This window comes from Grammomys surdaster, unplaced genomic scaffold (genome assembly GCF_004785775.1).
Source record: "Grammomys surdaster isolate TR1022 unplaced genomic scaffold, NIH_TR_1.0 183, whole genome shotgun sequence".
NCBI lineage: Eukaryota > Metazoa > Chordata > Mammalia > Rodentia > Muridae > Grammomys > Grammomys surdaster.
The window spans coordinates 2616599-2628495 of record NW_021604628.1 but is presented as its reverse complement, the minus strand read 5'-3'; the positions used below and the strand labels follow the sequence as shown (position 1 = coordinate 2628495).

The window sequence follows — 11897 nt, the reverse complement described above, 5'->3', positions numbered from 1 at the left end:
GTTGAGGTAATATTTTTAAAAGGCTATTTCTTGGACTGACTAAGCAGCGGTGGTTCTGCTTAGCTCAGGCCGCCATGTTCTCCAGCCTGAAGCCAAATGTTCCATAGCTGGAAGCGGCCAGAGGCCACCGGCGCGCCACAGCTAGGAATGGCCAGCCAGAAACACCACTGGCCCTGCCACCCATGAGACACCATAGTGGGAGATGGCTCTGCCAATCTCCCACACTGTCTCCACAAGGTTGGGCTCTGAGCCCAGATCATCCCACCATCCATGCGGTACCCGGTGGAAATGAGACTCTAATGTTTAAAGATTATCCAATAGCTTTATATATTTGGTAATGCTCAAATAACAAGAAGCCCACATGATTAGAGGTGTTACCAATACCTAACCTAGATGTTACAACTACCTTAGACTGCCGCCATTTTCCCTCTCTCCTCCCCTTTCCTCCTAGCTCCTCCTCTTCCTTCTCCTTACTCCTCCCACATTAGCTCCTCCCAAAATACTGAGTTTAATATAGTGGGAAATATACCGCTACAGAAGACGATGACGAAGGAAGAGGGTGAGGAAGAAAGAAAAAGAAAGAAAGAGGCGGCCGGCACACGCCTTTAATCCCAGCACTTGGGAGGCAGAGGCAGGCGGATTTCTGAGTTCGAGGCCAGCCTGGTCTACAGAGTGAGTTCCAGGACAGCCAGAGCTACACAGAGAAACCCTGTCTCGAAAAACCAAAAAACCAAAAACCAAAAACCAAAAAAAAAGAAAGAAAGAAAGAAAGAAACAGACAAAGGAAAGCTTCCAGCATCATTTACCATTTCTTTCTTTCCTTATTCTCCCAGACTTGGAAATGGGGGTAGGACACATGGGGCACGTGGAGGGTGTGTGGGGCAGCTGCTCATGCCCTGCCCACTTCCCCAATTTCATCTTACTTGTGCCAGCCCATGTGGCTAGCTGAGGGTCAAATCCACATCTGCTCCCTTCTCATCTGGCCATATGTTCTGGCTAGGGTCACCCTGCCTCACTTTCCCTTTTCCCATGTTAAAACCTGCCTATGTTCCAGTTCTCCCCTCCCTCACCCAGGTCAAGTGGCCCGCTTTGTAGGTAGCGTTATCTGATCTACAAAGGACGTGGGCCATAAATGCCAGCCACCGTGTGACTGCATGCTCTCCGAATCATATTAAACAGCGAAAGCTCAGGAGAAATTAATAAGCTTTTTAATTAAGTAGCACGGCCAAAGTGCTCTCGTTTCAATAGACAATTGATATAAAATTAATGAGATATTTTACACTATCTCATCATACTTGAGTGTTAAACCTGGTGGCTCTCTGCTCTTTTGGGGGCCTTGTGCGACCCAACAGCTCTGACTACTTTCACAAAGAATTGGATTCAGATACACGATGACACAAGTATGCAGTCACACCGAATCCAGGACTTAACACTGTCACCAAAGTACACCAGGGAAGACAGGATCTGCAGTCAGTGCAATGCTCCCCCCGCCCCTGGAAGGGCGGTGCCAGATGGCTGGGGGTCTTGAGGGATCTGGAAGCTAACCAAGATCATTGACTTTGCCTCTGAGTGTTGGCCATCCCCGGCCTCTTTCTCCCTTAAGTTGCTCTAGGTCAGGGTTGCTTTTAGCAGAAAAACAGAGATGAAACTCGAACAGGTATTCCAACTCGTTAAGAGCAAAAAGAGAGTGGAAGATGCCCGAGGCTGGAGAATCAGTGCTTGGGAGGATGGGAAGTTCTAGACAGGGATGGTGATGGCTGCATGGCAGTATGAACGAACTCTTACCAAACTGCACCTCGGGTAATCAAAATAATAAATGTTGTGTTATGTGTACGAACGAGTCCATGCATAGACACGCTCTTCCCTGCATGATTGAACTCCTAACTGCAGGTAGTCATTTCTAGAGCATTCTGAAGGCGCTGACAGGAAGTGGCCAACACGAGGCAGTCCTGGTCTTTAGTGGCAGTGACATCTGCTCTAGAAGCCTTAGAGGACATGGTTTCTCTGTGAGGCCCTGGCTGTCCTGGAACTCCCACTGTAAAGCAAGCTAGCCTTGAACTCAGAGATCTGCCTGCCTCTGCCTCCTGAGTGCTGGGATTAAAGGCGTGTACCACCACTGCCCGGCTACAAAGGAAAGTCTTGAAAGAGAGGAACTAAAGAAAGCAAACCTCATGGGGGTCTGAGCAAAGGAGCAAGAACGACATGGTCAGTGAGTTTTACTGTACCACAGCCCAGCTACTTACTTGGGCCAGGATGGAACGACCTCTTCAGGAAAGCAATCAGACTGGATGGGGGACATTCTGGAGGACAAAGTGGGTACGCTAAATGGTGGAGCGGGCCACGGTGTGTTTGGAAGCTTCTGGGGTCAGCTGAGGCCAGTGGGGTGGGTCCTGCTATCCACGATCTCTGAGTGCCTGGGAGGCTCATTGGTTCAGTACTTGAGGCCAGTCGCTCCCGTGGGATCTGCCGAGGTATGAGGTGACCCTTCTCGGGGGAGATGCCCTTCCTGCCCAATCACAGCACAGCAAAGATCTGTCACTCAGATAGTCAATGACATCAGGGTTTGGAAACATTTCAAAGTGGCATGAGGAACACATATGTAAACCCAGATCTTTGGTACTCGGGGCAGTGTTTGAACCACTGCCGCATGAGTAGGCTCGGGGATGAGGGAATGTCACTGGAGCCCTGCAGGCCCCTTTGCCACCTCTCCTACAAGCATCCCTCCTCACCCATGAGTTTCCTTACTCTTTAGTGCCACCCCAAGGGCATGCAAAGCAAGTGGGTCCTGCCCTCGAACTTTCTTCATCTTTTTCCCATATCAAAACCCTTTCCCCAGATGGCTCAGCGCTTAAGAGCGCTGGCTGCTCTTCCAGAGGTCCTGAGTTCTATTCCCAGCAACCACATGGTGGCTCACAACCATCTGTAATGGGGATCTGACGCCCTCTTCTGGTGTGTCTGAAGACAGCAACAGTGTACTCACATACATGAAATAAATTTAAAAAAAAAGTTTAAGAAGAAAAAAATCATATATATATATATATATCATATAATATATATAATCATAAAATATATATGATTTATAAAGATTAAAAAAGAAACCCTTTCCTGTCAGCTGCCATCCGAGATGCTCACAGGAGGGTTGTGGGGAGATGGCTCAGTGAGGACCTGAGTTTGATCTCCAGGACCCAGGTAAACAGGGGCACATGGTGGTGCCCACTTTGGTGAGGCAGGGACAGGAGGAGCCCTGGGGCTCTCCAACCAGCTAGCCCGACTTTAGGTCAGTGAGAAAGAGGTGGGGGTGGGGGAGACTGTCTCAAAGGACATGAATGGAGTTGCCAGCATGACACGTGAACTCTTCTTCCCACTTGCCCACACATACACACCTGAAGACATGCGTAAAGTCAGAAGGATCGGAGCATTGCCGCCCAGCGCTGAGCTTCTGGCCCGCTTCAGTCTCAGGAAGCGAAGTCAGGCCTGCTGCCTCTGCATCGGGCTACGGCAGCCCCAGGTCAGAGCCCGGCCAGGCAGAAGCACAGGCACTCCAGCTGTACACTTCTGAGAAGTTGAACTTACCACTGCCTCCTCCTCTTGTGCAGATCTGATGAGCCATCTCGTTACCACCCACCGAGAGGAACTGTTCTTCACACAGTCATCGAAGCCGTAGGTTTGAGGGTCCCTGATGCTTCTCCACCCTCTAATTAACTGCTGAGTATCCAAGGGGAGGGGAAAGGTGACATTCCTCCTCAAAGTCTTCAGCCAGCAGCAACACAAACACTGCCTAGGCCTCCCTCCCCAGCACTCAGGGCATTTGCTATGAACCTCACGCCATACTGGAAACTCCAGAAGAAAGAGCGCCCTCTTGAGATCAGCAGGCACACACTGAGAACGCCTATGCCACAGAGACATGGGCAGCAATGCAAAGAGCAGAGCCAACTGCGTGAAACGAACCGTCTTTCCTTCGGCTTCCTTTGTCAAAGCATCATCTAGAAAACCTTTCGGGATCCTTTCTCCAAATGTTCTGTGCAGTATGAGTGGGAAGAGCCCTGTAGAGAACAGCTTGAAGGTGAAAGCCAATAAAGAAGGTGCCGTCTGCAGCAGTGCACCAGAGTGAAGAAGGAGTGCCCGGGAGCTGGGCTATTGTCAAACCTGGAAACACGACGGAGAAAACCGCATTCTTTGCAGTCCACCAGGGTAGCGATAGGATAGGCTCTATGAAAATAAAAAAGTTCCTGGGATATCGATGGGAGAGTCACTAGAAGAAGGAAAAAAAATCGGGGGATCTTAAGAAAGCCAAGTTACAGCTAGAAATGATGAGATAAACCAACAGCCAGCGGTACCAAGTCTGAGCCATTTGTGTGTGGCATTGAGCACTGTTCTGTGCATTACATGAGTGACAGTGGGGAGAGTGTCTATCCTGTCGGTGATACAGATGGTTGCCTTCCTCGAGCAAGAGAGCCACCACTCTGCTAGCTAGCTGCACAAAAGACTGCAAAAATTTACCTGCCATTGTGAAGATTTCTGGCCAGTCCCGAGGTATGCCACCTGCACCTGAGCCCTTCTCTGCTGCAGAAACTTGTGAAGAACCCAAGGAAAGAGAAAATCCTGAGACTGGCAGACCCCAGAATGAGCCAGTCTGTGTCCTTGACATGGTAGCCAGGTTGGAGTCTGAGTGCCTGAAGCACCAGGGCCAGCAGGAACCCGGGAGCTTGTCATAGAATAACAGCTTTCGTAGAAATGTAGGCAGGATGTTGCTCACAAATGGTCCTCAGGCCAGTGACAAAAATGAAGAAGGCTCTTCAGACACACCCGACACTCAGGTGCACCCCTTGCAGCCGGTATCTGTGAGTGAAGGACCCTCGGAAACTGACCATCATTCTGAGGGGAGCAAGCCTGGGATGGTACTTCTTCTCAGGGCTGTCCTTCATTGCCAGCAGGTGTGAGCTTCCGCACAGAGAGCACAGAGTTAGAGCCGGGTCAGGAAACAACTGTGAGAATCTGCAGCCGGGACAATGTCGAAATGGCAGAGGAATTTGATGGATTGCCTACAGATGCTGCCAACTGTATACATAGAGAGCTTGTAACACTCACAAAACCACAATCCTGAGCAGAGACAGGAACCTCTGTCAGCATCACTGTGTGCAGAGTAGAGAAAGCCCAGCCATCTGCTTCAGACTCCCTTGAAGAGCTTCCTCCTGGGATGCTATCCTTTCTGTCACCTGGACAGGACCAGCAAGAGCATCCCCAGTTGAGTGAACACCCAGCACCAGGGGCATCAGAGGCTAGTCAGCCTTAAGATGCTGCTGAGGGCAGCAGTGCATGTGAAGAGAAAGATGCCTCTGAGGAGCCACTCGTTCCAGCAGCCTCTGGGGGAGGGAGTATCTTACAGGTGCTTGAAGCCAGTTGCAAGAAGCAGGTGTCTCAGGACTTCCTGGAGACCAGGTTTGAAATCCAGCAGCTTCTGGAGCCTCAGCAGTTCATGGCATGTCTGCCTCACCACATCATGGTGAAAATCTTCAGGTTACTACTCCCTTCCCTGAGTTTAACAATTCTTAAATGTACCTGGCGCTACTTCAAGTCCATCACTGAATACTACAACATCAGGCCAGCAGATTCTTGGTGGGTTCGAGACCCACGCTATAGAGAAGACCCTTGCAAGCAGTGCAAGAAAAAGTATGTGAAAGGGGATGTATCCCTGGGCCGGTGGCACCCCAAACCCTATTGCCAGGCTTTGCCATATGGGCCTGGGTACTGGATGTGCTGCCACCAGTCTCAGGAGGACTTTCCTGGTTGTAAGTTAGGCCTTCGTGACAATCACTGGTTACCTGCCTGCCATAGCTTTAATCGGGCAATCCATCAGAAATCAAGAGGGAGTGAAACGGAAGAGGAGTACTGAAGTCCACGTGAGAGGCAATAGGACTGTGAACTACCTGGGTCAACCTTCAGGGCTGCGACCTTGCCCGGCCCTTCTGGATCTCTGCTCAGATTTGACTGCATTTAAAATGCTCAGGTATTTTAAATTGTTTCCCAACTGTACAAGAAATTAGTCCCATGGTTTTGTATAGCGGCCATTAACCTATCCAGCTGTGAAGAGCTCTTGCCTGTTTTCCTCCATCAAGGACATTCAGAGGTCACCAGGAAGTCTCCACAAGGGGCTGCTGAAGCGGTCCAACACTGGCTCTGGATTTGGAGTGAGAAGGAAAGCAAACCTCTGAGAACTATGCCTCAGACAGAAAACCCAGGCACCTTACCCTAGACTTGTATGCTTGTTCCTGTGTGAGTGGAGACTGGAGACAGATACACCCCGTGGTGTTTACAGTGTATATGATGGTTGTGTCTGCATAGGGCTGTGAACGTGCACATTGAACCCGAGCACCTTTACCTGTAGATGAGTGCTTTGGCCCCTCTGTAAATAACGTGATTAAAATTCAGTATTGTATATTATGAACAACTGGCTAAACATAATCACCACAGAATAAGAGAATATCATATAATAGATTAAAATGTTGTGTATCCTTTTGTCTGGTTAAAATTTAAAAAAAAAACTTCAATAAAAAATAAACATTTTAAATGAGAAAAAAAAAGACGGAAGGATCACAGGATCTGATTCCTATAGTGAACTGTCGATGGTTTATCAATGATTCAATGATGGCTTTTTTTTTTTTTTTGAAGACAAGGGCTATAGAGTGTAGCATCCTCTGATCATACAAACGGTCAACTTCTTCAGAGCAACTGTGACCACTTGCAAGCCACTATCAAGATCAGTTCTGTTGATTTCCAGCTTTCCCTCACAGTAGGAAGGGACAGAGGGGGGACACTGGACCCTCCTTTGTACCTCCCATCCAGTTCTAGGTCTGAATACATACAGAATGGTAGGATAGCGGAGGAGAAGGAGTCCTGCTAAGGGTAAGCGGTCACCCCTGCTAGGGGAGATTTTCTGGTGCTGTAGCTGCTTCGGGGTCACTCATGTTCCTATAAGTAACCCCTCCCCCATGCTCTGTAAGCAAGTGCAACAAGCTGACTGGGCCCCAAGTTGGACTTTGCTGGAATTGGACTTTTGCCAATGGTAGGGCAAGGGTCAGCTCTGTGCTTGTGTTCCCCCAGGGAAAGAGCTGATGAAACACAGGTTTTCCCTATGTAGCACAGGCTGGCCGCAAACTCAAGGGTCTCTTGCCTCAGCCTCTCGAGTGCTAGAATTACAGGCATGAGCTACCAGGCTCATTGGTTTGCCCTTGGAATGTTTTTCAACCATCAGAAAATTTCCAATAATAGCTTATTCTTCCTTTGACTTGATCTCCTTTCCAAATATTCCGGCAAAGGGAACCAAGCAGAACCTCTTTTTTTTTTTCTAGCCCCTGGAGTTTCCAACTTGTTGTATCTCAAAGTCAGGACACGCTTGTGCGGTTTGTTGTTGTTTTATAGATTAGAATTGACAGATGTTTCTGTCTTTCTCCTACTTTAATATTTCAGTAGTAGACAGTTTCATATAGAAAGAAACATGTCTTTGTTAAGGGGAGGGGGGCCGACTGGAGAAGCCTCTATTTCATTCATTTATTCATTCATCAACTCATTCATTCATTCACTCACTTATCTCCAGACATGGTCTCATGGAACCCAGGCTGACCTTGAACTTGCCATATGGTCAAGAATGAACTCAAACATCTGATTCTCCACTTCCTGAGTGCCAGATTCTTGGTGTGTGCTACCAATGCTCTGATTATGTGATGTTAGAAATCGTGGTGTCAGGAATCGAAGCCAGGGCTTTGTGTATTCTAGGCAGATGCCCTAGCTACCGACTGAGCCAGATCCTCGGTTCATGAATTCTCTATTCACCTGTCTCTGATCTTCTATGTAATCCTTATGTGAGCAAAAAACTCACATTAAAAATTTTATTTAAGCCGGGCAGTGGTGGCGCACACCTTTAATCCCAGCAGTTGGGAGGCAGAGGCAGGCGGATTTCTGAGTTCAAGGCCAGCCTGGTCTACAGAGTGAGTTCCAGAACAACCAGGGCTATACAGAGAAATCCTGTCTCAAAAAAACAAATTAAAAAAAAAAAATCCTTTCCAAAAAATGCCATTCGTTCCATGGTTTAAGGTCTCTCTCTCTCTCTCTCTCTCTCTCTCTCTCTCTCTCTCTCTCTCTGTGTGTGTGTGTGTGTGTGTGTGTGTGTGTGTGTGTATGTGCATGCACGTTTCTGGGATTTGAACCCAGAGTGTCTTAGCACAGAAATAGATACCATGGTGAGTGTTGTCAAATTGACAGACTAGTGAAGCACCTGGGAGAAGAGGCTCTCAGCATGCCTGTGGGGGGATTATCTTGATTTTGCTAAATTGATGTGGGAAGATTTTTTTTTTTTTTTTGAGACAGAGTTTCTCTGCTTAGCCCTGGCTGCCCTGGAACTCTTGAAACTCAAAGATCTGCGTGCCTCTGCCTCCCTAGCGCTGGGGTTAAAGGTGCACACCACAATGCCTGGTGGGAAGACCCATTTTAGTTGTAGGCAGGACCATTCCCTTGCCTGGGGATGCGGGGCTGTATGGAGCAGAGAACTGGACAGCAGCCCCATGCATTACTCTGTCTCTGCCGGAGTAATAGGCAGCTTCTTCCAGTTCTGCTGCCTTGACTTTCCCACTGTGATGGACTGTACCTTAAACTGTGAGCTAAGATCAGATGCTTCTGTTGGAGTACTGCCATAGCAACAGAAAAAGAAACTAAGACACCAGGCCATCGCTCTACGACGGAGCTGTGTCCCCAGCCCTCTGATGGATTTGTCCAGTCTGTATATTACTCAAAATAAACCGACTTTAACTGTAAAACACAGGTTGGAATAGGTTGATAAGGGAAAATGTGTTGTGGCACACACAAGTCGCAAGGACTGCTGGAGTGATCTGGCTGCTTAGGAGGCAGACATCCCTAAAAGGTCAGGGGCTGCCGGGGCAATGCGGTGAGGCGGTACCTCATCAAACACATGACTGAATGAACATAGGTAAGAACAGGGTGGAGTGGAGTGTTAGCCCTAGACATAACTGATTTCTGTCTCAGGACAGCAGTAGGAACCAAGATGGATACCACTTCCAGGTAAAAGCTGGGCTCACTACAGAACTGACACAGTCCAGTTAAAGGCAGTTCTAGGAAGCCACCATTTTGTGTGTACGTGACGTGTATGTGTGTGTTTGTGTGGTATGTATGTGTGTGTTCTCAATCCCCAAGTAAATGACCCTTAAGAACTGTTTAACATTTAGCCAAACCTTTCTCGTCTGTCCGTATTGTAGCCACTTTCATTTGAGCTCTGTGACAAAGATCCTCTTCTTGGCCAAACTTTAGTTAGGCTCTTGACCCTTCTCCTAGGCCCCATTGGTGAATTTCCTTGTACAAGCCAATCTTCACAGGAACTCTTGAGTTTATTAAGGACACCCCACCCTCCTCTCTGATCCATGTGTGGGGGTGGGAGTGGCAGTGGCCAAGTCTTATGGAGGTTAGGCTGCTCTGATTTGTTTTGTAGCTGAGGCTAGCTTTGAACTCCTGATCCTCCTACATCTGCATCCCAAATGCTAGGGTTATAGGTGTGTGTGTGTGCGTGTGTGTGTGTGTGTGTGTTTCCATACTTAACACGGTTGAACTTTCTGAGAAACTCCTTGGCTTCTTTGTCCTCAGGACAAAGGTGTCTGGTGACCCGGATCCGGTCTTCAGCAGGAAGCTGGACAGCTCAACTGGCTTGACCTCCATCATGAATAATTTCACAGTGGTTCTTGGGCCTCTGCTCAGGGGCTATAAATCCCCAGCCTTTCTCACTGCCTTGAGAGGAGAGTCAATCTCCCACCCACTACAAAGCTCCCTGCCTGGTATCTGTGCCTGCTGAGTTGCTGAGATGCAATCTGCCTTGGTGAACTTTGACCCCCACTTCCCCCGCCCTTGACAGTAACTTTTCCTTTTACACACGTGGCGAGTGAACATCTGTATGCTTGTACACTCGCTCGGTTTCTTTGTTCCCTGTGGCCTGCGCTCTACTGGTTTGGAGGATGATCTGATACTTCTCCCAAACTGTGTGGGAATAATGTTCTTTTCGGCTTTCTGAATTTCTAAGAGGAGATAGAGGTCACTTTAATGCATTTTACTGGAGCCAGAACCTAACAAGCTTCCTCTTGTGAGCTCATCTCCTGTGGGATTTCCTCCCTAGGGGTCCCGAGTAATGGCAGTATTACACATCATTCGATAAGCCCACAGCAGGAAAGAGATGGCACTGAAAACTGGGTCACCCAGGAGGGGTTATGAGTCTAGCTTCAAAGATGGGGGAGATTAGAAAAACTCATATTCTAATGCAAAGGGTGCAGGCAGCTGCCTGCTTGCTTTAGGTCTGAAAGGCCAAAGAGGAACTTGCTCAGTTCAAAGCAGGCGGATGAGCTGTGGAGAGGCCTGACCAGAGAAGAGCTTTGGTCCTCAGCAAAGGCAAGGACAGAGAGGATGGCAGCTAACACAGAAAGACATTCCACTCACTCCCGGCACTCTTTTGCAGCACCGTGAAGTGTGTGCCGTGACAGTGTGTCACAGTCCATTAAACCAAGCTCAAGACACTTGAAGGGACTGAGATGGTCCAGTGTGGTCTGTGTCCATGGTGAAACCAAACTAGGTGTCAATGACACGAAGAAGGCAGGGAACTCTTCCAACAACCAGGGCCCAGGTAACCTAGTTTTAAATGATCCATGGCTAAGAGAGAGTCTCAAGGGAAATTAAGAAAAGACTGAGAACTGAAGGGAAATAAAAATACATTGTATCAAATTCAGCCCCGGGGCTGCGTAGCTAAAAGCCTGGCTGGGAAGGAGATTTACAATGGGAAAACCAGAAGGGAGACAAAAGATCAAGTCTCTTAACTAGACTTCAACCCAGATAAAAAGGACCGAATAATAAACCCAAACAGATCGGAAGGAGGAAATCTAAGAGATGAAATTAAACACAACGCAGGAAGTCAGCGGAACAGAGCTGGCTCTTTGAAAGGATCAATACAGATTTTGCGGGGCTGAGAAAGGAGAGGACCAAACGCTAATAACGGGAATGGGACTCCTTGACCACAAGGGACCCTGCAAAGCACCCACACCTATAACACTGACAGCTTCTGTGAGAGGGACCGACTGTTGGAACTGCACAAATTAGCAAAACCATCTACCATTAGGTACCAATTTCAACAATTCTTTCCACTATGGAATCAATGATTAAAATGTACCGTCACCACATCCTAGTCATGGCTATAAACCTTTAATCCCAGCACTCAGGAGGCAGAGGCAGGCAGATCTCTGAGAGTTCGAGGCCAGCCTGGTTCAGTCAGACTATGTAAGAGATGATGTGTTTCAAACCAAATAAGTAAATAAGTAATCCACTTCTTGGCGCTGGAGACGTGGCTCAGGGGTTAAGAGGCTGTCTGGTCTTCCAAAAAACTCAGGTTCAATTCCCAGCACCCACATGGCAGCTCACGGCTGTCTGTAACTTCAGTTTCAAGGGACCTGATGCCCTCACAGCAATGCACATACAATAAAATTAAATAAATTATCAAAATGCACCATCAACAGAAACACAGCTCCTGCCTCAAGGAGAAGAGGAGACAGTTTATTCTGGAGCTAAATGTAAATGACCTTGACCCAGAAACACAGACAAAGTTTACCCTGGATACTGTGTGTTCCAGCGTTGTATCAGTTCTGTGAAGTTTTTATAGTAACAGAACAAAGCAAAGTGTAAATTAGGGCTCTTTAGAACACATTTGTGGGAATATCAGGTAGACAGGGGGGTTTCAGCAAAGCGGGGAACTTCTGCTATAGCCTCAATGCTGTTTGAGGGCACTCTTAGCCTGTGGGTAGATACAAGGTACAGGTCTGTTTACCTAATAGTCACAGGGTATGATATCACACACAGAG

At 48.0% G+C, this 11897-nt stretch overlaps 1 pseudogene; it reads left to right on the top strand.

Moving 5' to 3' along the window:
• Nucleotides 1-3434: 3434 nt before the first annotated feature.
• LOC114621616 lies at nucleotides 3435-5893 on the top strand (annotated as a pseudogene).
• Nucleotides 5894-11897: the final 6004 nt, after the last annotated feature.